Source organism: Scyliorhinus canicula, chromosome 18 (genome assembly GCF_902713615.1).
Source record: "Scyliorhinus canicula chromosome 18, sScyCan1.1, whole genome shotgun sequence".
NCBI lineage: Eukaryota > Metazoa > Chordata > Chondrichthyes > Carcharhiniformes > Scyliorhinidae > Scyliorhinus > Scyliorhinus canicula.
In genome coordinates, this window is record NC_052163.1 from 82,800,503 (window position 1) to 82,822,115 (window position 21,613).

General features: G+C 51.7%; 1 protein-coding gene across 1 annotated transcript in view; it reads right to left on the reverse strand.

Moving 5' to 3' along the window:
- Positions 1-21,613, reverse strand: part of LOC119952927 — a 1,042,551-nt gene that overhangs the window by 771,283 nt on the left and 249,655 nt on the right.

Sequence of the window (21,613 nt, forward strand, 5' to 3'; positions counted from 1 at the left end):
GTCCATCTAACCTGCACGTCTTTGGACTGTGGGAGGAAACCGGAGTTCCCGTAGGACAGTGTTCTTCAAACCCACAGGTGAGTCGTGGGCGGGTGTCGGGAGGGTTGCAGAGCCGTTGTCCGCGGCGCTCCCGATCGCGCAAATCCCCGCGCAGCAGCCGGCTTTTCATAACGCCGGCTGCAAGCGGCCAGGAACATGTCAAAAAAAACTTGACAGCATTGCGCATGCGCACGTGCGATGATCGGTGCGCATGCGCAAATCGGGCAGGCGTGTGCAGTGTGACCGCTATTTTTTAAAACCGTTGCAGCTTTTTGTTTTAGAAGTTCTGCAGTGGTTTTTATTCATTTATTTCATTCATTGAATATTTATTTTTTTCATTTATTTTATTCCTTTTATTTTTGTTACAAGTTCGGGGGTTTTTTATTCATTTTTTTCATTTTATTTTTGTTACAAGTTCGGGGGGTTTTTATTCATTTTTTTCCCTTTATTTTACTCATTTTTTTTTACAAGTTCGGGTTGTGGGGTTTATTTGATAAAACTTTACTGAAGAAAATTCAGAACTTTGGACAGATGGAGACTCCATACTTTCCGACAACGGAAGGCTTCACCTTCATCCAACAGGTTCCATTGGAGGAGTGTGTACGAGGGCCAAAGGGACCCAAAACCATTTCCTCCATTTTTGTCAGCAGCAAACAAGGTAAGAGAAAATGGTGGGTCGCGCAGGTCGGCCGGCGTGGGTCACGAAGGTTGGTCGGCGTGGGTCACGAAGGTTGGTCGGCGTGGGTCACGAAGGTCGGCCGGGTTGGCTCCCGAAAGTTGGCCGGTTGGTAAAAATGGGTCCCCGGAAAAAAAGTTTGAAGAACTCTGCCATAGGAAACCCATGCAGACATGGGGAGAACGTGCAGACTCTGCACAGACAGTGACCCAGCGGGGAATCGAACCTGGGACCCTGGTGCTATGAACGGACAGTGCTATCCACTTGTGCTACCATGCTGTCCTTCCAATGATTGACAGGAAACTGCATTGAACAACGCAACAGGAAACCTCTAGGGTTCAGGATAGAGGAAAAGGTTGGGGAGGGGGAGGGAAGCAGGAAACATGTTTCCTTTTTATATGAAATAACATTTAATGGTAAGGGGAATTAAACCCACATTACTGGTGTCCATTTGGTGGGTTTTCCAGGAATGAACTGAGAGGACTACAATGGGAGTAGAGTCTCTGTCAGTGCAGAGTTCATCCAGCAACCTGTTCAGAACAGGACACCTGAATCCTGAAGCGCTGGAGCGCTGTGTTCTGCAATGTCTCCGCTCCTCAGTGTCACACACCCCAGGTGTCCTTCTGTTTTGTGACTCACCTACACCCCACAATAGCCTCAAGGAGGGGAAGCCTCCCCGCTTCCTTCTTCAGCCGGCCCAGAAGTGATGAAACGAGGCCACAAACTCTTCGTCCTCCAGGAGTAGGTTGTTAAAGTGCCAGTACGCAGACTATGTCTGAGCACAGGCGGGCGAGCGTCACCCACACCAGGCGGTGATCCGAGCCTGGCACCTGCTCCACAGAGCCCGTTGGAATGCTGGGAAAGTACGCCCTGGAAATGCAGAGGCGGTTAATTCTAGACGCTCCAACCCCAGGCCGCAGAAAGGTGTTCACTCTGGAGTCAGGATGGAGAGAGTTCACCAGATGTCCACCAAGTTGAAGCACTCAACCAGATTCCTCAACTTCATCACCCCCCGGCGAGTCAGTCCCTTTCCTGGAGGGTGCACTTGAAATCCCCTCCGAGGATGATACACTCATCTGCCGGGATGGTGCCGAGAACAGTGGACGCTCTATCAAAGAAGGTTGTTTGCTGTAGGCCAGCCTGGGGAGCGTAGGCATTCACAAAGTGAAGCACCATTCCCCCATCATGCAAACCCCCTGGCACTGGTTCCTTGACCCCCAAGATCTCCGGCTGAAAATGGTGGGCCAACAAATGGACAGCCCATGTGAAAGTGAGGTCGGGTATCTCCCTCTTCAGGAGGTACTCCAGGATGGTGTGGGTTTCCTGCAGGAAGCACACCGCATGTTTCCCATCCTGGAAGACCAAGAAGGACAGGAATATGTGGTCTGTGTGCCTACTGCCATTGATGCTGAGGCTAGCTATGGTGTGGAGGGGAAAGTAATGTGAGGACAGAGTTACTTACACATTAATATCTAGTTGCTATTAAAGAAAAGGCACTTCCTAAAGCATGATGGGATTGCTTGACTATATTTTAACACTGCTTTTAGCTACATCTTGGGATGTTGGGTCAATGTACCAAGATACTAATCAGAAACATTTGGCCTTATTATGCTGACAAGTTGTTTTTAGCCAAGGGCAAGAACTACATACTTTCCCAAGGTTAATTTAATATAAACATGGCCAGCCAGATGCTGTTTACATCTAGAGCTGTTTATTTCAGACTATAAAGATATGCTTTATTCGGTCTAATCTCAGAGTGCTGTGGAATGGCTATTGTAGAGATCTACCATGCAATAAAATGAAGTCTAAAATCACTAGAAATCAGTAGAAATTTGAGTTACACTTCTCGGATGCAAGTAAGAATCTTTTATTGCCTCCACTGATTACAATTGAGAAAAACTTAAATCTATTCTCAATAAAGTCTTGCCAGCAAAAGACTTAAAGAGAAGTAATTTATAAAACAATTTAACTTTCAAAATAATACAGAAATGGTTTATTGCTTACGGCAAAACAGCTTGTGCGAACTTTAAGAGTTAGAGTAGAAAAGTGAAAATATGAAAATAAGGATAGCGAATAGTTTGATCAAAGTATAGAGTGATCCTGGATAGAATATGGCTGTATGGACCATCATGTTTAAGGAGAATGTTATCAGTCTGAAGCCATCTGTCTATGCCTCGATGTCATCCTAATTGCTTTGGGGAGTTTCAAATACATTTGATTGGATAGTTAATTGTCAATCTTCAATGTGCAACATACGTTTTATATGTTTCATGTTTGAATATTTGTGTGTGCTATGGAAGTGATTTTGGGCTGTAATCATGTCTGGTTTTCACTGGTATTCTGCTGACCCACTTTATCCATATTCTGAACAATGGTGGCTTCATATTGCTATGGTGCTTATGACCTTGATCTTGATCACTGGTACAGCTCATTTCTGAATATGAAACTAACTTTGAAATCTGTTCACTAGAATAATAGTCTGATCATATTGTTAGTAAAAAATGTTGTTTTGATCTTCAATTAGCTTGTGGATGTGTTCCTGTACCAGCCTCCCCGAACAGGCGCCGGAATGTGGCGACTAGGGGCTTTTCACAGTAACTTCATTTGAAGCCTACTCGTGACAATAAGCGATTTTCATTTTATTTCATTTTCAAGCTCTGTGCCTCTGTTCTTGCAAGCTGTGTGTTTTGTGATGGCCTAAGGTTAAATCCTTTTTAAGATGAGTTTCAAGACTGGGCTTTAATATTGACACTAAAATGTTTTTTTACCTATCAGAAATATCTTTTACCTATCAGAAATAGCTGATTCCCTTCACCATTGCAGCCTCTCCACAATAACGTGTTAATACAATTCCTGAAACAAAGCTCGAAGCTTCTATTATTATTTCCACGACATATGGACACCTCTATGTCAGTGGTAGTTTGTATCCATCACCAACACCTTAGATGCGCTCGGAGGGAGCAGAGGAGTGCCTGCCCCTCCACTCCCTCAGGGGCCTAGCGAGGAAGGCAACAGCCCAGCACTGCTCTTCCTGGTCTCAGTCTTCCTCCTGCGCCTCAATGGCATAGGTGCAAATGGAGCGAATGAGCAGCGCCAATCCAACCAGTTGTTGAGGGCTAGCCATACACGGTCTTGGTGACTGTGATTGGTGTGGAAAAAGTCCCAGAGATCCCCGGAGGGAATGAGGGTAACTTGATGCCGGGCAGAAGGGAGACCTCTGCCTCCGCAGGTCACCGGAATCCATTGTTACGATACCCTGGGGGAATGCGTGGTCAATTCCAGCCCCACCAACCCCGGAGTCCCAATGTAAGTGAATTAACCAATAATTCATCATTTCCAAAGATCTTTATCCCTTGAGTGCTCCAATGAGTTACAAACACCAGGGGCTGAATTCTCCCCTACCCGGCGGGATGGAGTGATGTGAACCACTCCGGCGTCAGGCTGCCCCAAAGGTGCAGATTTCTCCGCACCTTTAGGGGCCAAGCCCTCACCTTGAGGGGCTAAGTCCGCGCCGGAGTGGTTCCCGTCCCGCCGGCTGGCGTGGATGTCCTTTGGCACCACGCCAGCCAGAGCCGAAGGGACTTCGCCGGCCGGCGGAAGTCCGTGCATGCGCCGGAGTGTCATCATCCCCACGCATGCGCAGGGGAGAGGGTCACCTTCGCGTCGGCCATTGCGGAGGCTATGGCCGACGCAGAAGGAAAAGAGTGCCCCCATGGCACAGGCCCGCCCGCCAATCGGTGGGCCCCGATCGCGGGCCAGGCCACTGTGGGGGCACCCCCCCGGGGCCAGATCGCCCCGCGCCCCCCCCCCCCAGGACCCTGGAGCCCGGCAGGCCGCCTGTCCCACTGGTAAGGTAGGTGGTTTGATTCAGGCCAGCGAGAGGCATTACAGCAGCGGGACTTCGGCCCAATTGCGGGCCGGAGAATCGCCGGGGGGGGGGGGGGGGGGGGCCGACCGGCGCGATTCCCGCCCCGCCGAATATCCGGTGCTGGAGAATTCGGCGGCCGGCGGGAGTGGGATTCACGCCCCCTCCTTCCCCCGGCGATTCTCCGACCCACCGGGGGGTCGGAAATCCAGCCCGAGATTTATAAGTAAAACATTAACAAACTATTTATTAATAAAAAAAGAGAAAAGTTTAACAGAAGGAAATAAATAAATAATAGGATAACACTCTACCAGACTACCTTATTCCATCCCACCCTCTAGCCAGACAGACACAAGACAGACAGAAAGTACGGGTTGGGGAAGAATAAAATAAAAAAGGGATTAAAGTGATTGTTCTGAGATGTTGCAGCCTCCAGGATTTACTCAAGAAGTTCAGGTTGGCGCAATTCTGTCCTTCGACCACCAGATGGTGCTTCACAAATTCCAGGCCCATGCGATTCTGCCCTTTGGCCACCAGATGGAGATGGTCCATTGTGTTCAGATCAGTGCAGTTCTTTTTCTAAATGTATTTTTATTACAAAACGTGTAAAAAAGTGACAACACATAAACAATTCAGGAACAGGCTTCCTGACAAACGACTACACAGTTTGTACCAATTTTTTCCCCTTTTTCTGCCCCCCAACACTCCCCACGACAAACAATTCCTCAAACACGGTCAAGGACATCCCCCATCTTGTCTCAAACCCTTTTAGCTTGTACTTTATCTTTTCCAGCTGCAGGAAATTATACAGTTCACCCAACCAGGCCGCTACCCCCGGTGATGCTACTGATTGTCACTCCAGTAAGATTCATCACCGGGCAATCAGAGAGGCGAAGCTGACAACAACAGTCTTCCTCCTCTCCATGAGCGCCGGCTTCTCCAAAACTCCAAATATCGCCACCAAAGGATCTGGCTCACCTCCTCCCTCACAACCCTGGCTAAGACCACGAACATTCCTGCCCAGAATCTCTCCAACTTTTCGCCCCCAGAACAAGTGCGCGTGATAAACTGATCCCGCCCACACCTCTCACACTCATCTGTCACCCCTGGAAGAACCCACTCGTCCTTGCCTGAGACATATGTACCCTATGTACCACTTTAAACTGTATCAAGCTCACCCTTGCACACGAGGAGGTCACGTTTACCCTTTGCAGTGTCTCACTCATACTCCTCAATTGATCTCCCCTCCTAATTCCCCTTCCCATTTCTCAGTAATCTTCACCACCTGCTCACCTCCTTGCCCTCCCAGCCATCTGTATATATCTCCAATTCTACCCTCCCCTTCTACATCTGGAAGCATCAGTTGCTTCAGCAGGTTGTACCTCGGCAACCTAGGGAACTCCTTCCAAACCTTTCGCGCAAAGTCCCTTACCTGCAGGTACCTAAACTCCTTCCCTCTATGGAGTTCTGCCCTCTCCCTCAAAACCTCTGAACTGGCAAATCCTTCCTCCAGATACAAATCCCTCACTTGACCAGCCCCATATCTTTCCACCTCCTATATATGCCACCCATCCCCCCCCCCCACCCCACCCCCCCCCCGCCTCAATCCCGTGATTCACACGCAACGGCGTTAACACCAACATCCCCTCCATCTTAAAATGCCTCTTCAACTGGTTCCAGATCTTCACCGTGGACTGCACCATCGGGCAACACTGCCGTCACCATAGCCCTTAAGCTGGACCCCTTACAAGGTTCCTCCTCCATCTTAATCCATTCTACCCCCTATCCTTCACACCATTGCCACACCTTCTCTGCATTTGCCACCCAACAGTAATGAAGCAGGTTCGGCAAAACCAACTCCCTCCTGCTGCACCTGCCTCTGTAGCAGTGTCCTCCTAACCCTTGGCGCCTTCCCCACCCATACAAAGTCCGAAATAATCATGTCCAGTTTCCAAAAAAAGGCCATCGTTATAAAGATCAGAGGTTCTGGAAAATGAACAGGAACCTCGGCAGAATAATCATCTCTACCACCTGTTGGAGCATTGGTAGGGAGGGAAATGGACAATACTCCAGAACGACGCTGGTAGAGGAGGCCAGGGAGGATTTCAAGAAGTTGGATACATGGCAATTGACTTTGGTGGCGAGGGTCCAGGTGGTGATGATGAATATTCTGCCGAGGTTCCTGTTCATTTTCCAGAACTCCTGATCTCGAGCAATACAAGGAGGTTGTTCAACGTAATCATGAATCCGTCGGGAGCCCAGGTGATAGTGGGGTCCATGGACGCGGAGAAGGCATTTGACCACAGTGGTGATGCATTTTACGAAGCCTGTTTGATCCTCCACAACCACCCGCAGGACACAGCCTTCCATCGTTCCCGCCAATAGCTTAGCCTGGACTTTCACATCTGTATTTAACAGCGATATGGACCTAGACGACCCACATTCCACCGGGTCCTTCCCCTTTTTCGGGATTAACATGATTGGTGCCTGCGTCATCATCTCCAGCAGCTCCCCATCTTCTCCAATGCCTCGTAGACGCCCCCAAGAGATGTTGTGCCAGGTCCGTCGCAAACTCCTTATAGAATTCTGTTGGGTAACCATCGGGCCCCTGGGCCTTCACAGACTTCAGAACTCTTCTACTGTCCAGAATCTCCCTCAGCCCCAAAGGCTCCTCGAGCACCTGCCTCCTTTCTTCGTCCAGCGGAGGAAACTCCAGCTCATCTAAGAACGGTCCCATGTCCCCCTCTTAACCCAACCCCCCCAGGTCCGCACTGCTCCTTATAATACTCCCTAAACGCCTCATTTAACTTCCCTGGCTCAGTCACCACATCCCCAGTCCGTATCTTCAATATTTCCCTGGATGTGGTCTGCCTTCGCTGCTAACAATCAACTTGCCTTCTCTCCGTATTCATACTGCAACCCCTCTTGCCCTAAGCAGCTGCCCTACCGCCCTCCCTGTTGTCAGCTTATCGAATTGCCGCTCTAACTTTTTCTTCCTTGCCAATCCCTCCGTGGTGGGCACCCTCGAGTACTCCCTATCCACCTCCACTATCTCATTGATTGGACAGTCATATCCCGGCCTCCTTTTCCTATCCGCATGAGCCTTGAACGGGATAATCTCCTCCGGACCACTGCCTTCAGTGCTTCCCAAAACGTGGCCGCCGCCACCTCCCCATTCTGGTTGAAGTTCACATAATCCTTAATCGCCGACCGCACCTTATCACAAAAGCCTCCATCTGGCCAAAACCCTGAATTAAACCTCCACCCCGGCCACTGCTCCCATGCCAATCAAAGCCGAATCTCCAGCCAGTAGGGTGCATGGTCCGAGATTGCTACCCCCGTATACTCCGCCTCCTCCACCCCAACCAAAATCTCCCGGCTCTCCACAAAATAGTCAGTTCTGGAATACACCTTCTAGACATGTGACAAGAAGGAATACTCCCTCCCCCCTGGGTTCTTTAAGCGCCAAGGATTCACCATACCCATCTTTCCATAAATCCACCCAGCCCCTATGCCATTTGTACCCTATCCATTGACCTTGGGCTCGATCTATCCACTCTTGGCTCTAGAACACAATTAAAATATCCTCCCATAATCAACTGGTGCATGGCCAAGTCAGGGATTACTGCCAGAAATCCCCTCACAAAACCCACATCATCCCAATTCAGTGCATACACATTCACCAACACCACCGGTGCCCCTTCCAATACCCCACTCACAATCCCATATCTCCCACCCGGGTCCCTCACTTCCTTCACGGTCACCCCGTTTTCTTACTCATTAAAATTGCCACTCCCTGCGACTTCATGTCAAATCCCAAGTTGAAAACCTGCTCGACCCATCCCTTCCTTAGTCTAACCTAGTCTTTCACGCGGAGATCTGTCTCCTGCAGAAAGGCAACCTCCGCTCTCAAGTTCCTGAGGTGCGCAAAAACCTGGTCCATTGAGCCCACAGACGATTCATGTTACCAGCCTTACCAGAGGCTTATGCCTCCATTCCTCTCTACCGTCCGACATCCTCCCCGTTTAACTCCAGTCGCATTAATCCACCTTGTACCTAGCCCACCCAAGATGGCCCCCTTCTCCACTCCTGACCATGTCTCTTCTCCCCCCTTGCCACGTAGCGTCAACCCCCCCCCCCCCCCCCCTCCATGGCCACCTCTCTCAGCCTTCTCCCCCACCTCACTTCCTTTCACAAGTATTACTTGTCAGCATGGCAGCCCCTGCTCAAAGGCTCCTCCCAATGACCTCTACTCCTCCCCCTCCCTCTGCTCAGGGAAGAAGGCTCCCTTCTGAACTTCCCATCCCCACCCAAACAAAGACTCACCCTGAACTCCAGGTCACCTCCCCCTGAGAGCAAGAAAACAAGAGATAAAACACAAGCAGCCCATGAAACAGGAGGAGGTGGGGGGAGGGGGGGGGGGGGTAATGGGGACAACCATCCCCGCATAAACCTTTCACCCCTGCCACCCTTTATCAACCAACAGTAAATAACAACCAGAATAGAACCCCCTCCAGATCGGAGGAAAACAACCCCCCCCCCCCCCCAGTCCCTATCCCCCACTCCACCCCACCCCCCCAGTCCCTATCCCCACTCCACCCCACTCCCCCCCAGTCCCTATCCCACTCCACCCCACTCCCCCCAGTCCCTATCCCCACTCCACCCCACTCCCCCCAGTCCCTATCCCCACTCCACCCCACTCCCCCAGTCCCTATCCCCACTCCACCCCACTCCCCCCAGTCCCTATCCCTACTCCACCCCACTCCCCGTCCCTATCCACACTCCACCCCACTCCCCCCAGTCCCTATCCCCACTCCACCCCACTCCCCCCAGTCCCTATCCCCACTCCACCCCACTCCCAGTCCCATCCCACTCCCCACCCCCCCTCCCCCCAGTCCCTATCCCCACCCCCCCCCCCTCCCCCCAGTCCCTATCCCCACTCCACCCCACTCCCCCCATTCCCTATCCCCACTCCACCCCACTCCCCCAGTCCCTATCCCCACTCCACCCCACTCCCCCAGTCCCTATCCCCACTCCACCCCACTCCCCCCAGTCCCTATCCCCACTCCACCCCCCCCCTCAGTCCCTATCCCCACTCCACCCCACTCCCCCATCCCCTATCCCCACTCCACCCCACTCCCCCCAGTCCCTATCCCCACTCCACCCCACTCCCCCCTGTCCCTATCCCCACTCCATCCCCACTCCCCCAGTCCCTATCCCCACTCCATCCAACTCCCCCCAGTCCCTATCCCCACTCCACCACTCCCCCAGTCCCTATCCCCACTCCATCCAACTCCCCCCAGTCCCTATCCCCACTCCACCCCACTCCCCCCCAGTCCCTATCCCCACTCCACCCACTCCCCCCAGTCCCTATCCCCACTCCACCCCACTCCCCCCAGTCCCCAATCCCCACTCCACCCCACTCCCCCCAGTCCCTATCCCCACTCCACCCCACTCCCCCCAGTCCCTATCCCCACTCCACCCACTCCCCCCAGTCCCTATCCCCAGTCCACCCCACCCCCCCAGTCCCTATCCCCACTCCACCCCACTCCCCCCAGTCCCTATCCCCACTCCACCCCACTCCCCCAGTCCCTATCCCCACTCCACCCCACTCCCCCCAGTCCCTATCCCCACTCCACCCCACTCCCCCCAGTCCTATCCCCACTCCACCCCACTCCCCCCAGTCCCTATCCCCACCCACCCCACTCCCCCCAGTCCCTATCCCCACTCCACCCCACTCCCCCAGTCCCTATCCCCACTCCACCCCACTCCCCCAGTCCCTATCCCCACTCCATCCCACTCCCCCCAGTCCCTATCCCCACTCCACCCCACTCCACTCAGTCCCTATCCCCACTCCACCCCACTCCACCCAGAATCCCAACCATTACAAAGTGCTAGCATCTCAGTCCCCCCGAATTGTTCAATTCAGTTTCCCCAGTTTATGCTGCTTGGTGAAGTCCTCGGCTGCTTCAGCAGTCGCAGAGTAATATCCCCGGCCTTCAAACGTTGGGTCGAGCACCCCAAAACTGATCTGCCGCCGATACAGCACCGCTTTGGCCTTGTTGAACCCTGCCCGCCATTTCGCTAACTTGGCTCCGATGTCCTGATATATTCTGATTTTGTTCCCTTCCCATTCACAGTTGTGCTTCTCCCTGGCCCAACGCTTTTTCCACAAAGTTGTGGAGTCTCACGATCACCGCCCATGGCAGCTCTAGGCTTCTGCCTCAGAGACCTTGTGGCACTCAAACTTTTCACTCCTTCAGCCAGGCCAACTCTCCGCAAGTTCTGCCTCCTCTAACTGTCCTCCTGCTCCTCCACCTTTGCCCTCAACATCTTGCAAAGGTCTCCCAAGAGCCCCACCTCCGCCTCCAATGCCACCACTCGACCGCCGTGATCTGACATCACCTTTTTAATCTCTTGGATCTGCGACCCCTGCAGCTCTAAAAATTTCTTCACCCTCTCCATTGAGCTCTTCAGAGGTGCCGCAGGCCTTTCAATGACCTTTGAGTGACCCTCCTTCCTCTGCTGGTGGTACTCAACTTTGATGAAAGCCATCAACTGTTCCATCTGGGTCTTTCCGACTTGCACGAGACCTTCCCCCTGCACCATCCTTCCACTGGTTGCTGCACCATAGATTTCCTCCAACTCCTTGGACAGATCTCCCACCGTCTTCTGCCGGGTTTGGTAACCAGCAGACATACCACTCCTGGGGGAATCTACTCCTCCGACCTTCAACTACACCTTTTTTTGTCAAAGACACATCCAATATCGGGTAAAAAGAGCTCTTTCCTATGCCTTCGAGCAGGAGCTGCCCTGTGTGCGACCACTCGCACCATGGCCGCCACCAGAAGTCCAGATCAGTGCAGTACTTGTCGCCAGCCTTCAGAGGGTGCTGTTCACAGGATACTCAGATCAGGGCACTTCTGCCTTTCTACACCAGATGGAGCTTTCACCTTCCTGTGAGAACAATAGAGCTCTGAAATTGGAATTTAGCAGTTTTTACTGGCCCGATTCCTGTACAAGACTGGTGGCTTTATCACAAATGCAACCACTTTAAGCTCTACTTCTTCAGCTCTTCCCAGCCCCTGACACACACAGTTCAAAGTTTACTGACCTGTGGGAAAACTTGTACATTTACACTAAGATCTCTTTCCCAGTTTTGATGGCTGTCTGTGCTCCTTTAACACAGGAAAGGCTACCCAGATTTGGCTACGGTGCTTCTGAAAATCAGGCTGTAGGACGGGCATTAAAAGGGAACATAGGACAGACAGACAATATCCTAACAGCGTGAAAATGAGGAGTACATAATCAGCGTAAGCAGAGAGGACAACTGCGATGCCCAACCCGCACAGTACCAGACCTTTAACCTCCTCTGCAGGATGCACAGGAAAGGTTCCACGCACAGAGAATAAAGTTGACTGGGCAGGGGGCAGCCCTGACGCACTCCGTCTCCCCAAAGCGAAAGGGCACCGTCAGAGGCCCGTTAACCTTAATCAGACGCACTGCGGACAGCAAATTGGACCCGAATGCCCGCTGGGACCCGAGTAAATACTCATGTCCCAACCTGTCGAAACCGTCTCCTGATCAATAGACATGAAGGCGCTCGACAGATCAGCCCTCTGGGGATGTGGACACGGTCCCACACCATATGGATGTTATCATAGATGGTGTGGCTCAGGACCGTGTTGGACTGGTCAGGGTGGTTCATGTGGTCCAGCATGAAGCCAAGGCGCAAAGACATCACCTTTGCAAAGTCTTTGTCGTCGGTGTTGAGGAGGGAGACTGGTCGGCACTTTTGCAGGAGGCAAAATCCCCCTTCTTGAGCAGCAAGATAATGGTCGTGACACATTCCCTCAGGACCCCTGGGTAGGGGCAGCACGGTGGCACAGTGGTTAGCATTGCTGCCTACGGCGCTGAGGACCCAGGTTCAAATCCCGGCCCTGGGTCACTGTCCGCGTGGAGTTTTCTCATTCTCCCCGTGTCTGTGTGGGTTTCGCCCCCACAACCCAAAGATGTGCAGGTTAGGTTAATTGGCCACACTAAATTGCCCCTTAATTGGAAAAAATAATTGGGCACTCTAAATGTTAAAAAAAAAGGACCCCTGGGTGGTCGCTCCCCAGGACGTCCCAGAACACCCTGAAGAACTCCACGGTCAGCCCGGCGTTGCTGTCGAGGGCGCCGGTCAGATCTACGGTGGGTCCTCTCACAGAGCTCTGCAAGCATCCTCGCTGTACGGATCCAGAGAGAAGAGGGTTGAATAAAAGTTCCCGGCAAGGGTCCCGATTCCCTCCGGATCTGAGATGGCTGGCCCGTCATCAGCCAGCAGCACAAGGAGCTGCTGACGGACCCCGCAATCTTTTTCCAGCGAGTAAAAGAAGAGGGAGCCGCATTCCATGTCAGTCAGGAAACAGATCCGCTTGATCTCCGCAAGTCCTTCCTCTTCACCTTTCTGGACGGCGTTTGGTCGCACGGAGGCTCCCTCCCCTCCACACCAGCAGCCACAGTGGCAGCAGGCACTGGCTGCTGGGCCACCCCCAACGAATGGTGCAGGTGTAGTTTCAATGGAGGGAGAAGGGGCGGCAGTGCCAGCTGCGGCCGCCATAGTGATAGTTGTAATGATATGTATAATGTAAGGGGTGTAAAGGGTTAACAAGGTGATGTTCATGTATCTCAACACTAGATGGCATTACAGAGTAGTCTTATAAAAGGTGTGTCTCCAGGTATTCTGGGAGAAGGTTGTGAAGAAGGATAGTGAGAGGTTGATGATTGTTAGAGATAGAGAAATACAGCACAGAACAGGCCCTTCGGCCCACGATGTTGCGCCGACCTTTTGTCCTTGGTTAATCATAGAATTTTGGACAATTTTTCATGGCCAATCCACCCAACCTGCACATCTTTGGACTGTGGGAGGAAACCGGAGTACCTGGAGGAAACCCACGCAGTCACGGGGAGGATGTGCAGACTCCACACAGACAGCGACCCAAGTCGAAATCGAACTTGGGACCCTGGAGCTGTGAAGCAATTGTACTATCCACAATGCTACCGTGCTGCCCTTAAGAAGTTAACCTACACTCGATTATTCTACCCTAATCCATGTACCTATCCAATAGCCGCTTGAAGGTCCCTAACGTTTCCGACTCAACTACTTCCACAGGCAGTGCATTCCATGCCCCCACTACTCTCTGGGTAAAGAACCTACCTCTGATATCCCCTCTATATCTTCCACCATTTATCTTAAATTTATGTCCCCTTGTAATGGTGTGTTCCACCCGGGGAAAAGGTCTCTGACTGTCTACTCTATCTATTCCCCTAATCATCTTATAAACCTCTATCAAGTCGCCCCTCATCCTTCTCCGTTCTAATGAGAAAAGGCCTAGCACCCTCAACCTTTCCTCGTTTGACCTACTCTCCATTCCAGGCAACATCCTGGTAAATCTCCTTTGCACCTTTTCCAAAGCTTCGACATCCTTCCTAAAATGAGGCGACCAGAACTGCACACAGTACTCCAAATGTGGCCTGACCAAGGTTTTGTGCAGCTGCATCATCACCTCACGGCTCTTAAATTCAATCCCTCTGCTAATGAACGCTAGCACACCATAGGCTTTCTTCACAGCTCTATCCACTTGAGTGGCAACTTTGAAAGATCTATGAACATAGACCCCAAGATCTCTCTGCTCCTCCACATTGCCAAGAACCCTACCGTTAACCCTGTATTCCGCATTCATATTTGTCCTTCCAAAATGGACAACCTCACACTTGTCAGGGTTAAACTCCATCTGCCACTTCTCAGCCCAGCTCTGCATTCTATCTATGTCTCTTTGAAGCCGACAACAGCCCTCCTCACTATCCACAACTCCACCAATCTTCGTATCATCTGCAAATTTACTGACCCACCCTTCAACTCCCTCATCCAAGTCGTTAATGAAAATCACAAACAGCAGAGGACCCAGAACTGATCCCTGCGGTACGCCACTGATAACTGGGCTCCAGGCTGAATATTTGCCATCCACCACCACTCTCTGTTTTCTATCGGTTAGCCAGTTTGTTATCCAACTGGCCAAATTTCCCACTATCCCATGCCTCCTTACTTTCTGCATAAGCCTACCACGGGGAACCTTATCAAATGCCTTACTAAAATCCATGTACAGTACATCCACTGCTTTACCTTCATCCACATGCTTGGTCACCTCCTCAAAGAAGTCAGTAAGACTTGTAAGGCAAGACCTACCCCTCACAAATCCGTGCTGACTATCCCTAATCAAGCAGTGCCTTTCCAGATGCTCAGAAATCCTATCCCTCAGTACCCTTTCCATTACTTTGCCTACCACCGAAGTAAGACTAACTGGCCTGTAATTCCCAGGGTTATCCCTATTCCCTTTTTTGAACAGGGGCACGACATTCGCCACTCTCCAATCCTCTGGTACAACCCCTGTTGACAGTGAGGACGAAAAGATCATTGCCAACGGCTCTGCAATTTCATTTCTTGCTTCCCATAGAATCCTTGGATATATTCCGTCAGGCCCGGGGGACTTGTCTATCCTCAAGTTTTTCAAAACGCGCAACACATCTTCCTTCCTGACAAGTATCTCCTCGAGCTTATCAGTCTGTTTCACATTGTCCTCTCCAACAATATGGCCCCTCTCGTTTGTAAATACTGAAGAAAAATACTTGTTCAAGACCTCTCCTATCTCTTCAGACTCAATACACAGTCTCCCGCTACTGTCCTTGATCGGACCTACCCTCGCTCTAGTCATTCTCATATTTCTCACATATGTGTAAAAGGCCTTGGGGTTTTCCTTGATCCCACCTGCCAAAGATTTTTCATGCCCTCTCTTAGCTCTCCTAATCCCTTTCTTCAGTTCCCTCCTGGCTATTTTGTATCCCTCCAGCGCCCTGTCTGAACCTTGTTTCTTCAGCCTTACATAAGTCTCCTTCTTCCTCTTAACAAGACATTCAACCTCTCTTGTCAACCATGGTTCCCTCACTCGACCATCTCTTCCCTGCCTGACAGGGACATACATATCAAAGACACACAGTACCTGTTCCTTGAACAAGTTCCACATTTCACTTTTGTCCTTCCCTGACAGCCTATGTTCCCAACTTCTGCACTTCAATTCTTGTCTGACAGCATTGTATTTACCCTTCCCCCAATTATAAACCTTGCCCTGTTGCACGCACCTATCCCTCTCCATAACTAAAGTGAAAGTCACAGAATTGTGGTCACTACCTCCAAAATGCTCCCCCACTAACAAATCTATCACCTGCCCTGGTTCATTACCAAGTACTAAATCCAATATGGCCTCCCCTCTGGTCGGACAATCTACGTACTGTGTTAGAAAAGCTTCCTGGTCACACTGCACAAACACTACCCCATCCAAACTATTTGATCTAAAGAGTTTCCACTCAATGTTTGGGAAGTTGAAGTCACCCATGACTACTACCCTGTGACTTCTGCACCTTTCCAAAATCTGTTTCCCAATCTGTTCCTCCACATCTCTGCTGCTATTGGGTGACCTATAGAAAACTCCCAACAAGGTGACTGCTCCTTTCCTATTTCTGACTTCAACCCATATTACCTCAGTAGGCAGATCCCCCTCGAACTGCCTTTCTGCAGCTGTTATACTATCTCTAATTAACAATGCGACCCCCCCACCTCTTTTACCATCCTCCATAATCTTGTTGAAACATCTATAACCAGGGACCTCCAACAACCATTTCTGCCCCTCTTCTATCCAAGTTTCCGTGATGGCCACCACATCGTAGTCCCAAGTACCGATCCATGCCTTAAGTTCACCCACCTTATTCCTGATGCTTCGTGCATTAAAGTATACACACTTCAACCCATCTCCTTGTCTGCAAGTACTCTCCTTTGTCAGTGTTACCTTCCCCACTGCATCACTACGTGCTTTGGCGTCCTGAATATCGGCTACCTTAGTTGCTGGACTACAGATCCGGTTCCCATTCCCCTGCCAAATTAGTTTAAACCCTCCCGAAGAGTACTAGAAAACCTCCCCCCCCAGGATATTGGTGCCCCTCTGGTTCAGATGCAACCCGTCCTGCTTGTACAGGTCCCACCTTCCCCAGAATGCGCTCCAATTATCCAAATACCTGAAGCCCTCTGTCCTACACCATTCCTGCAGCCACGTGTTCAACTGCACTCTCTCCCTATTCCTAGCCTCGCTATCACGTGGCACCGGCAACAAACCAGAGATGACAACTCTGTCTGTCCTGGCCTTTAACTTCCAGCCTAACTCCCTAAACTTGTTTATTACCTCCACACCCTTTTTCCTACCTACGTCGTTGGTACCAATGTGCACCACGATTTCTGGCTGCTCACCCTCCCCCTTCAGGATCCTGAAGACACGATCCGAGACATCCCTGGCCCTGGCACCCGGGAGGCAACATATCTTTCGGGAGTCTCGCTCGCGACCACAGAATCTCCTATCTATTCCCCTAACCATTGAATCCCTATTACTATTGCTTTTCTATGCTCCCCCCTTCCCTTCTGAGCCCCAGAGCCAGACTCAGTGCCAGAGACCTGGCCGCTGGGGCCTTCCCCCGGTAGGTCATCCCCCCAACAGCATCCAAAACAGTATACTTGTTTTGAAGGGGAATGGCCACGAGGGATCCCTGCCCTGTCTGCCTGTTAGTTTTCTTTCCCCGACTGTAACCCAGCTACTCTTGTCCAGTACCTTTGGTGTGGCTACCTCCCTGTAACTCTTCTCGATAACCCCCTCTGCCTCCCGGATGATCCGAAGTTCATCCAGCTCCAGCTCCAGTACCTTAACACGATCTCTGAGGAGCTGGAGTTGGGTGCACTTCCCGCAGGTATAGTCAGCGGGGACACCAGTGGTTTCCCTCACCACCCACATCCTGCAGGAGGAGCATGCAACTGCCCTGCCTCCATCCCCTCTTACTTTACAGAATTAGCTGCCCCGTGGACCAACTGGAACTCCGCCCTCCGACTCTGCTTCCAGTCAGCTGTACTCTAAACTCCTGGCTCCCTTCACGCTCTTTGATAAATATAGGAAATGAAATGTAAGGAGCACCTTACTCCCTCCTCACCTAACTCCCTCAGTCACTAAACTCTCACTGTTGCACTCAAATGCCACAAGCTCAGCACTCCCTCAGTCACCAAACTCTCACTGTAGCACTCAAATACCACAAGCTCAGCACTCCCTCAGTCACCAAACTCTCACTGTAGCACTCAAATACCACAAGCTCAGCACTCGTGCAAACAAAGTCTGCACTGTAACTAGCTCCTATTTATGCTGTGACTGTGGCCTCTGAAAACTGACCTAATGCAATTAACTAATTAACAAGCTCCAGCTGCAAGTAAGTACAAGTAGAACCTTGTTTAAAGCTGATTCAAAATTCACCTTCTTATAGACCAAACAGCAACTTTTAAGTTAATTAACTAAATAAAATAAGTACTAGACTTTAAATAAAAATGAACCCTTATACTCCCTCAGTCACCAAACTCTCATTGTTGCACTCAAATGCCACAAGCTCAGCACTCCAGTGCAAAACTGTACTAAAAAGATATTATAGATTTCTGTAATATAGATTTTATACTGTTGTTTTATTAGCGATTAGTTAGTGAAGTGTGCAAACCATTGAAGTAGTGTAAAAAAAATTTGCTTTGTTTCAAATACATAGTTTGATGTTCTTTGTCAACACAACCACTTTTTGTCATCTTGGAGAACTGTGGAAGGGACATCACAGTAGTGACAGCGGCAGCCGGGGGCGGGGCAGCTGCAGCAAATATGCCCCCACCACCGTGCAAACATGGCACCACATGCCATCTGCGGACTTCAGCCCCTGGGGGTCCAGGACGCCCCTCTCCCACCTTCGGTCGTCGGGTGGGAGGACTGTGGGTGAGGCCCTGGAGAGGTCACAACTGCAGTCCACAGGGAGTCCAACTCCCATTTGGGGCGATTGGATGGGAGGACAGAGGGTGGGCAGATAGCTTCAGCCAAGTAAGTGCCCAGTGGCAGGAGGAGCCCTCTGAAAGTCCCATTCCCATTTTGAATGTTAGGGTGGGAGCACAGAGGGCGGGGCAAATCTCTTCAACCCAAGAGCTGTGGCCCAGCAGGAGAAGGCAGACAGGCAGGCAGACTGGAGAGAAGGCTGCACTTCCCTCTCTCTCCCCACTTGCAGACAGCAAGGAGAAAACAGCAAGAAAGGGAAGGAGGGGCTAGAGATTCGGCGGGGGCGGGAATCGCGCCATGCCGGTCGGCGCCCCCCCCCCCCCCCCCCCCCCCCCCCGGTGATTCTCCGGCCAGCGATGGGTCAAAGTGCCGCTGCTGTAATGCCTGTCCCGCCGGTGTGAATCAAACTACCTCCCTCACCGGTGGGACTGGCGGCACGGGCGGGCTCCGTGGTCCTGGGGTGGGGGGGGGTGGCGATCTGGCCCCGGGGGGTGCCCCCACGGTGACCTGGTACACGATCGGGGCCCACGGATTCGCGGGCGTGCTTGTGCCGTGGGGGCACTCTTTTCCTTCCGCGTCGACCATAGTCTCCACGATGGCCGACGCGGAAGTGACCCCCTCCCCTGCGCATGCGCGGAGATGACGTCAGCAACCGCTGGCGCTCCGGCACATGCGCGGACTACCGCCGGCCGGCGAAGTCCCTTCCACGCTAGCCGGCTGGGCGGCAACCACTCCAGCGCAGGCCTACCCCCTCAAGGCGAGGGCCTGGCACCTAAAGATGCAGAGAAATCCAGCCCAAGAAAACAGCAGCAAAGGCCAAAACAGGACATTGGATCAGCAGGCGAAGCACAGGACAGCACCTCCCCCCTCTTCATAGAATCATAGAACTTACAGTGCTGAAGGAGACCATTTGGCCCATCAAGTCTGTACCGGCCCTTTGAAAGAGCACCCTACCCAAGCCCACACCTCCACCCTATCCCCGTAACCCCACTTAACCTTTTTGGACACTAAGGGGCAATTTATCATGGCCAATCCACCTAACTGCACATTTTTGGATTGTGGGAGGAAACCGGAGCACCCGGAGGAAACTCACGCAGACACGGGGAGGATGTGCTGACTCCGTACAGACAGTGACCTGGCTGGGAATTGAACCTGGGACTCTGGAGCTGTGAAGCAAATGTGCTAACCACTATCAACCCTGCAGACTGCAAATTCAGCAACTGCACAGATCCTATTGGCTGGGGATAATTAGTTACCTCATGGGTCCAATTGAAACAATATAATTAAGGAAATTAACTCAGGGACAAATTAAAAAGGGCTGCTCCTGGTAGGGGCACTGCCCAAAAATGACAAAGAACAATGAAAACTTAGCAAAGATAAACTCAAAACGTGAAAAGAGGGATTGATAAAGCAACCCAACCCCTGCATGCTCCATCTCCAGGGATACCTGGCCGCGAATGAATCCACAGAAGAGGGACAGACAGTCTGGCTGGACGACCCCCTTTGTCATCTGCTGCCTGGTCCGGTTTATGGTGAGTTTCGCCACGACTAGGAGCAGGTTCACGTGGAGGTCCTCCTCCTTCCCCGCCCCTCTCCGCAACTGGTGTCCGTTGCCTGAGCCATGTCTATGTTGAATGTCCTCGGTTTCGCTATTTAGTTTTTTGACAATGTTGTTAAAGTCTTGTTTGCATTTCAGTGTGAGTCCGCGCACGACCATTTAGAGGGGTTGAGGCCGCGAGTTGGACAGACACTGCTGTGCTCTCTGCAAGTTCATTGGGTGTCATCCAGGCCATTCCTCCAGCACCCAGCACGTCCCTGATCCTGGTCACCCTGGCAGCCATAGCCCGCCGCTCCGCCAGCCTCCTGAATGGATACTGGCGGAGGTGCTTATCCCTAACGATAGCCGCTGCTCCTGACGGGGGAGCGCTGCAGTGCCTGGTGACCATGCTCCAGACGTTGAGAAGGTCCTGGTACAAGACGGGCAGCGCCATCGAGGAGCTTTGAAGACAGCGCTGGTCGACAAGCAGGAGCTGCACATCATAATTCAGGCCGTGCACCTTGTGGAAGAAGTACATCGCCAGGACACACCATCATGGCGGAGGCTCAGCATACAGCAGGATCTGAATGCGGAACGTTGCCACCTGGATGCAAAGGCACACCTGCGCCTGACCACCCTCCTCAAGCGGGAGACTCAAGACCTCTGCAGCGGCCCAGTGCTATCCCTTGTCCAGAAGAACTGGTTGAAAGTTCTCTTGATGCGTGTGTCAAAGTCAGGGGGAGTGGTCAAAGTACCAGCCGATACCATAGCATGGATGCAATCAGCTGGTTTTTGATGAGAACTCTACCTCTGAAGGTCAGAACCCAGAGCAGTCCTGTCCAGCATTCCAGGTGAGCAGTGATCTTGGCCTCCAGCTCCTGACAGTTTGCTGGCCAGTATTCCTCAGCTGGGAAAAGATGGACTCCCAAGTAAAGGATGTCGGTCCGGCTCCAACTGAAGGGCCTGAGCCCCTTTGGGAGAACGTCCATCTGCCATGGACCGACCAGGACTCCAGAACATTTGGTTCAGTTGATCCTGGCAGAGGAGGCGGTGGAGTACAAAGCCTGGCACTCTCGCATCCTCCACACATCACTGGAGTTCGTGAACATGAAGAGCATGTCATCAGTGTAAATCTAAAGGGCCACGGCGATACCCGCCCTGCACAGAGTCAGGCCCGATAACCTCCTCTGCGGGAGACACAGGAAAGGCTCTGTGCATAGGGAATAAAGTTGGCCAAACAGGTGGCAGCACTGATGCACTCCTCGTCCATCGCAAAGGGGCACTGTCAGGGACCCATTAACCTTAACTTGACACGCAGCGGCAGTGTACAATAATCAATTCCAGGCAACAATATGTGTTCCCAATCTGAATACCTGCAGAGTCCCGAGTAAATTCTCGTGTTCCACCATGTTGAATTCTTTCTCCTGTTCAAGAGACAGGAAGGCGCTTGACAGACCAGCCCTCTGGGAATCTGGATAATATCGTGGACCAGATGGATATTATCATAGATGGTGCAGTCCGGGACCGTGTAGGAGTGGTCAAGGGGCATCATGAGGTCCAGCAAG